Here is an 8,386-nt window from a genome sequence, read left to right on the forward strand (position 1 = left end):
GCTAGCATTTCTCACTGGATAAACACCAATCCATGAATATTATATTTTATGATCTCAGATACAAAGTATATGGCTAAATAGCGATCTATCAAGCTATCATATTTAAAAACAGAAAGACACATCGAATAAACTAAAGCAATAAAATAATTTATTGTTCAGTTAGAGGACTTATGATGCAGCTGAAAAACAATGTCACCTATTCGCACTTGAAATGATTCCCACATTCTATGGACTTAACTGTTCATTATGAGATCAGAGACCTGCTGAATAAAGAAAGCATTAATATGACACTTTCACATTGGTTTCTTTTAGGCAGATGGTCAACAACTTAATGATGATTCAACTTAATGATTTTTCATATTTATAATAGTGTGAAAGCTATTTGCATTCTGCTGAAAATGCACATCAGATTTTGAATTTTTATCTTTTTCTAGGCTAGTTATATGTGGCATGATAATAGATTGGTCTGTTTTCTGTGCTACAACAAAATACCTGAGCCTGGGTAATTTATAAAACAAATAAATTTATTTGGCTTACATTCCTGGTGGCTGGAGGGTCCAGGCAGTATGGCAATAGCCCCTTGAAGGTGCCCCAACATAGCAGAGAACTGGAAGGCAATGGGACACAAGAAGAAGGGATCATATGGCCAGACAAGAAGCAAGAAAGATTCAGGGGCCAAGCTTGCTGGTTTTTTTTTTTTAAAGGAAGAGTTAGACGGTGAGAGAGAGAGAGACAGAGAGAAAGGTCTTCCTTTTCCGTTGGTTTACCCACCAAATGGCCGCTATAGCCGGTGTGCTGCGGCCTATGTGCTGCGCCAATCCAAAGCCAGGAGCCAGGTGCTTCCTCCTGGTCTCCCGTGAGGGTACAGGGCCCAAGCACTTGGGCCGTCCTCCACTGCCTTCCCAGGTCACAGCAGAGAGCTGGACTGGAAGAGGAGCAACCAAGACAGAATCCAGCGCCCCAACTGGGACTAGAACCCAGGGTGCTGGCGCCACAGACAGAGGATTAGCCAAGTGAGCTGCGGTGTTGGCCTAGCTTGCTGTTTTTATGACACACTCTCTTGGGAACTAACCAAGGCCTCAGACAACTACATTGATCCCTTCTGAAGATAGCACCCTCAATGATCCGACTACCTCGCACTGCATCCCACCTCCACTCCTTCAGCCACCACACTGGGGACTAAGCTTCCAGCATACGAACCCTTGCGAGACACACTGATAGATACCCAAACTATCGCAGAGTCCCTCCCTCCATGCTGCCAATGCTCTGCAGCGCACTGTTTCACCAGCATTTCTCAGAGGCAGGTATTCAATAAGTTATAAGATATATTTAACACTTTACTATATAATAGGCTTTCTGTTAAATATTATATTAAAAAACTATGCATTGACTTCAAAAAAATTTTCGCACCAAAACAAACCCCTTTAATTCCACTTTTCCATATTCCTTACGTAACAGATATTTCGGAGAATGAAATGTCACAATTACTTCCTTGGTTAACTGGTCAGTCATAAAGCCAAATGGCCCTTGTGTGTGTGTGTGTGTGTGTGTGTGTGTGTGTTTTCCCAAAGAAAAGACCCAAGGTCTTTAACTGATTCTCCCCTTAGGATTCCACACAATGCAATGGTTTTCTCTATCCAACACTTCAACTGGGGCAACAACAGATGTTGAGTGACTTTTCTCTCTTAGGTCAGCATTAGGGACTCTGAGTAGTAGAAAAGGAAGCAGCAGTCTGACACCTCCTGATTTTTTCAGGTCTCTGAAGTAATCACGTTGAAAAACCATTTGGCCTTTAACAGCATTTATACTGGGATTGACCTTAATTTAATGCCATTCAGTTTTCCCTCCAAACTTTCGTCTGCCTGCAAACACAGCAAAACTCAAAGAATTCTTTGCCATCCACAGAAAACAGCATATAAGAAAACCTTCCCTAGTTTCTTATGAAGGTAGGAGATGTAGCTATTGTCATAGAAAATATGCTAGAGATTTATGGAGACTATGATTGTGGTTCAGGGAGCCCTCTCAAGCAGACATAAATCTTGGTGAAAGAGCCAGTCAAGCCATGTAAAGATGCCACTAGAAAAACTACTAGGAAAAAAACTGTCAATGGCTAATACTTATTAGCATCATGAATTCAAGGAATGCTACAAATTTTCTTTACATACAGATACACCCATCTTGTTCTAAGTCACCTCCATATTTATTAATATTGTTATAACAATAATCAAAAAAGTATACACAATAGTTACTTGAGGGAAATAAGCCAGTGATTAAAAATAGAAATACTGCCATAATTTCTTTACATATATATGTTGAGCTCTCTAATTTAAAAAGTGTTTTCATGGCCACTCTCTTAAAGTCACTACAGACTTAAGAGTTTAGGAAGTGTAGGTATTTTCTAAGTTCTGCCATGGACGTGAAAACCAAGGCTCAGCTCATTGCACAAAAACTTGCTCAAGATCTCTGAGTTTGTCAATGACTAAGGTAGGTCTCAAGACAGATCTTTCTACACCTAGGCAAAGCCTCTGGATGCCAATTGAAATGATCTGCAAATAATCACATTTATGTTGTGTGAGCTCTCAGAGTCAGACCTGTACCTAGCTAAGCTGTAGGATCATCCGTCTAACTCTATGGCAACACTCTTGTTATATACCCATTAACAATCTAATTAAATCAAGAGAAGGCTTCTGGTGAGATGGAATCAAGTGATTACTCAGTGAAACTACTGTAATCACAAAGTAATAGAATATCTTACAGTTCACAAAGCATTTTCATAACTAAAATTTAAATTATTGATTTTAAATTTGTTGTAAACTTTCTCCAGGGCAGGATTTTTGTCAAAAAAGGGGATATCACAAGATCTGAGGTATGTGAACTCTTACATACCACTTAATAAGCTCTAATTTCATGATAATTCCATTGAAGAAATACATGCCCCCAGCAGTGAAGGACTTCCAAAGAATACTCATTTGGTTAATTAATTGAGACTCAAAATGTGTTCTCTTAAGCCCCATGTCACATATTACACAATTATGATTTTTCAGATTGTGCTGTCTCCATTTGATGGAAAGGTCATTTTATTTTAGTTCTGTGCCAACCAATAGTCAACACACATACACACACATACACATACAACTTCAGGATTCTGTATATATCTGATTGTCAACTATCATCACTCTGCAATTTGTAACAAAATTGTTCTAACCACCTGCCCCTTATCTTCTGAAAAATTCAGCGCATTCCCCAACATTTCTGTGAGTTCCAGGGACTCAGTTTTCCTGTCTTTTGTTTCTACTGCCTCTATGATTTCATTTCCTTATCACTGCCCATAGCCATTCTATTTTGTCTGTTCTGCACCAACCCAGAGGGGCCACTCAATCCTTTTTTTTGTTTTGTTTTTTAGTTTTCTAAATAAATATGATGCAAAACACTCATGAGTGGCAAACTTACTAGTAGCTTTGTTTGATTGCAGGAATTTTCATCACAGAAAGGCACATTACTTAAAACACCAGCAATACCTATTAATAACATTTCTTTAATCATCTCATACCAGGGAATTTCTCATGAGCCACTTAATTGGCCACATTCATATTGGTCCCCATTCTTTCTTCTCATAACTCATTTTCCATAACAAATCTGCAGAATATTTTTGTTTTCCATCCATTATTCTATCTACTTTTGCATATCCACAGATTCTTTAATGCATGCTGCCAAAATAAAGGCTCTTTAATCCAAATCCCCCTCAGGCATAGCACCAAAGGGCTGCTTAAAGCATTGAAATAGGCCGGCGCCACGCCACGGCTCACTAGGCTAATCCTCTGCCTGCGGTGCCGGTACCCCGGGGTCTAGTCCCAGTCGGGGCACCAGATTCTGTCCCAGTGTCCTCTTCCAGTCCAGCTTTCTGCTGTGGCCTGGGAAGGCAGTGGAGGATGGCCCAAGTGCTTGGGCCCTGCACTCACATGGGAGACCAGGAGGAAGCACCTGGCTCCTGGTTTCAGATGGCGCAGAGCCGGCCGCAGCGGCCATTAAGGGGTGAACCAATGGAAAAAGGAAGACCTTTCTCTCTGTCTTTCTCTCTCACTGTCTAACTCTGCCTCTCAGGAAAAAAAAAAAAAAGCATTGAAATACACCTATCCTTCCTTGCTCCTCCTACCTCAGTCACTCTTGGGGGACAATCCCAAGAATGAGATGATTTTTATGCTAGATTCCCCACATAAGAAAGCAGAAGTAACTGTACTCAACTTATGTTTTGAATCGTGCTTTTTTATAATAATCTTCTAGGAAGTAAGTGAAGAATTTGGAAATAGCAGTTGGCTGTCAAAATTGCCTGACACAGCAAAAGATATGACTACTGTGTGTCTGTAAAACCAATTGCAGGTTGAACAAACTATGTTTAAACAGAAGTTCTAGCGTATAATGCAATCACTAAAGATGCTCATCAGATCCTTGGGTTCTCCCAAGGGGAAGTCTTTATCTTTTTATGTTTCTAAATCAGTGTATATCCTGCTTCTTATGGTCTGGTTTCCTAGACCTCTAAAACATCATAGGCAAAACTCATCAATGTTCTCTATCCAGAGCCCTAGCTACAATATGTAAAAATAATTAGACAAAATACTTAGAAAACTTTCTACACTTAGGTATACTTATTATGATGAACACACTAGGGAGAATCTCATGCAACCATCTCCATTCCTAGTTTCCTGGCAGCTGATCATGTTTCAGTGTCATGGTTAATCACATGGTCCTAGAGTCGGAGTTCTTAGGTTCTGATCCAGACTCCACCATCTATCACCTCCATGACCAGTGGTAAATTGTTAAACGAGATCTCACTTTACCACTAGCAGCATTTGACTCATTTTATCATTTCTCCTCTTTGAAACACTTTCATCAACTCTTTTTAATGTACCCTATTTGGAGGAATAGCTCCTCTTACTTTGATCCGACTGACACCCCTTTTCAGTCTTTCTCATGAATGACACCTAATCTTGTTGATTATATAATGCCAAGATGCCCCAGTGATCATCCCTTGATATTCTGATTTATCTGTCTACTCGCCTTTCATTACCAACCTCAACTTACTTCGTGACTTTCATCTGGCATGGATTTCCAACCTAAACTTCAGATTCATATAAACAACTTTATATCTTCACTTGGGTATCTAAGAGGCATTTCAAATAACTAGGTTCAAAGCTTAGTTCATGGTCAACATCCTCCCAACTTGTTATTCCTGCATTACATCTCATCTCAGATGATGTCAGATACATCTTCCTTTTCTCCAATGCTTATCTTCAATAAATCAGCAATCTCTATCCGATCTCTTTAAATATATCAAAGATGTAATTACTTCTCAGAAATCTCCACTACTTTCTCTCTCTTTTTTTTTAAGGATTTATTTATGTATTTGAAAGGTGGAGTTACAGAGAGGCAGAGGCAGAGAGAGTGAGAGAGATCTTCCATCCTCTGGTCCATTCCCCAGATGGCTTCAATGGCCTGAGTTGCACCGATCCAAAGCCGGGAGCCAGGAACTTCCTCCAGGTCTCCTACGTGGGTACAGAGGCCCAAGGACTTTGGTCCATCTTCTACTGCTTTCCCATGCCACAGCAGGGAACTGGATCAGAAGTGGAGCAGCCAGGACTTCAACTAGCACTGATATGGGATGCTACAGGTGGTGGCTTTACCATGATATACCACAGTGCTAGCCCCTCCACTACTTTTAAGTAACCAAAATTCCATGCCTAACTTATAGTTCTAAGTTCTTTTTGTTACATGATCTCTTGTAGTAAATTACCAGCTGCAGCAGTAAAAAATCTTGGGTCTAAATAATAATATTTTTACAATAAACAGATAATAATATTTTTAAAATAAACATATAAACAGATACATGTTAGGGACTTGTCTGTTGACTCCTAGACTTGTACTTGTTCTGCATTTTCCATCCTATTTCTTGGATGAAAGCATGAAAAACATTTTGCAAACCCTTTTGCTAGTTGTGCTGTTGTTGGGCTCTGCCAAGAAAACACAATGAAGAGATTTTAGCAGTTTGGAGAGAAAACAAGAAAACATGTTTTCTGCTGCTGGCTCCTAAAGCATCAGCATGAAGAAGCTTGAAGTAAATTTGGGCTCTGTCATTCTTGGTGTTTCCAATGTCATTGAGGTTCCATTATCATCAATGGGGGTAGCTCCTTCCCAGTTACAGTCCATTGCTTCCGGCAACATCCAAAAGAGTGGCTGCAGAAGCACAATAGTCCCACACCAAAGGCAGGACCATAGCCTAAGGAACTGTGGTATTCGGAGAAATCCCTTCTCCTTCTTGCTCTTCCAACTCAATATACCATTTTAGATCACTCTCTGTTTCTGTTTTCAAGGCCAAAGATTGACATTTACAATATATGCAGTACGGGCCGGCGCCGCGGCTCACTAGGCTAATCCTCCGCCTTGTGGCGCCAGCACACCGGGTTCTAGTCCTGGTCAGGGCGCCGGATTCTGTTCCGGTTGCCCCTCTTCCAGGCCAGCTCTCTGCTGTGGCCAGGGAGTGCAGTGGAGGATGGCCCAAGTGCTTGGGCCCTGCACCCCATGGGAGACCAGGAGAAGTACCTGGCTCCTGCCATCGGATCGGTGCGGTGCACCAGCCGCAGCGCGCCGGCTGCAGCGGCCATTGGAGGGTGACCCAACGGCAAAGGAAGACCTTTCTCTCTGTCTCTCTCTCTCACTGTCCACTCTGCCTGTCAAAAAAAAAAATATATATATATATATATATGCAGTACACACAGGGAAATGCCATAATGCAAGTTATGTAAGTATAGCTGGTATAGAAAAAATATGTTAATCTACTTATGGGGCAGAAGTGAAAGAAAGATTCACTTAGGAGTAAATTCTCTTTTTTTTTTCTTTGTGTCTAAAAGATTGGGTTAGTAGCAGATTACAGTAGTGAGTGAGAAGAACAAGAAAGGCATTCAAGGCAGAGGAAAAAAGCAAGTACAAATTTAGGTAGATTTCTGCTTTTAAGCATGGTATTTGGGAAGGATGGCTCAAGGACTTGGAAATATATATAGACATGAAAACTCACCTCAGCTACTATAATTGCATTCAGATTCTTCTTGCTCTCTTAGTAAACATGATCTTTTTAACCCCTTTTAGCTCTACAGGATTTCAGACTCTAGGTAACCAAGAGCAGAATGGGTAATAAAAAACATTTGTGTAAACAAGTTTCATATATCTTATCTGACAGATGAAAAAAAGATTAGCAGCTCTGTAACCCAGGGGGATGTATTAAAACATAATTAATCAATGTTTATAAATTGCTTTGAGACTCTTAGGGAGCACATAATGTGAAACTTGTGTCATCCTTTTGCTTATCTAATGTGGCTTGTTTATGGAGTATTTTTATATAAATTGGTGACTGACAGAGAGTAGGCAATTGTCCAGGTCAAGTGTGAGAAGGGAAATTTTATGTCAAGGAAATATCAAATTTCTATTAAATTTTATTAATATAACTGTGTTACAGAAAGCAAGCAAAGTTACAAATAATTAAGCAATAAAACAAGCCTAGGCATGTGTGCTTTGAAGTTTTCAACGCATCCCCCAGGCATGTGATAAGTCATAATGATAGAATCAAATTGACTTTAATCAAGAAGCTTGTATTAATGACCTAGTAATTCATACCCTGTTGTCTATTTACTGCTATTATAACATCAACATTTTTACAAGTTTAAAGATCCACTTTTTCCTTGTGCACACATGCACACAAAAATCAAAAGGCTGATTAAGAACAGATGTCTTTCCCCAATGCCAGTATCTAATATTAATTGCAAAATATTGAAAGTCCTTTAGCTTTAAATGCCACATTTTAGGGCACAAAGCAGCATGTGAACATAATAATTCTTTTCACTTCCCATCTTCTTAGATTGTTCCTATGATGCTGTTAAACAGACCATGAAATGGACTCTTTCAAAATTAAATTTCAATAGATTAAAACCTATGGCCATTTCCCCACATTTATTCTTCCCATCTCATAAATAGAATACCCAAAAGAGTTTATTTTAAAAATCGCAGGTAAGTGCCTTAAATTGAGACTATCTGACTTCATTGAAATTTCCAAATGGCTTTCATGCAGCCTTGTCCTCAGGATTCTTCTTAGTCTGCAGTTGCCAAAGCACCATAAATTTTCAAGGTAACTGGCAAGCAGTCAGCACAATGATTAGATGTGGTTAATGTTTATCTTACAGTGACACATACTAAAGAGAACTAACTAAATTCTGGGGTCATGACTGTGTAAGGCTCGGGGAGATTCTGTTGTGCAACTTCACAAGGCAATACTCATTTTGTATTCCATTTGAAGGCTCCTGCAGGCCCAATCACCCAGGTATCTCCAGGGTAAACTTGATAA

This window comes from Oryctolagus cuniculus, chromosome 17 (genome assembly GCF_051225735.1).
Source record: "Oryctolagus cuniculus isolate XC-2025 breed Fujian yellow rabbit chromosome 17, ASM5122573v1, whole genome shotgun sequence".
In the NCBI taxonomy this organism is placed as follows: Eukaryota; Metazoa; Chordata; class Mammalia; order Lagomorpha; family Leporidae; genus Oryctolagus; species Oryctolagus cuniculus.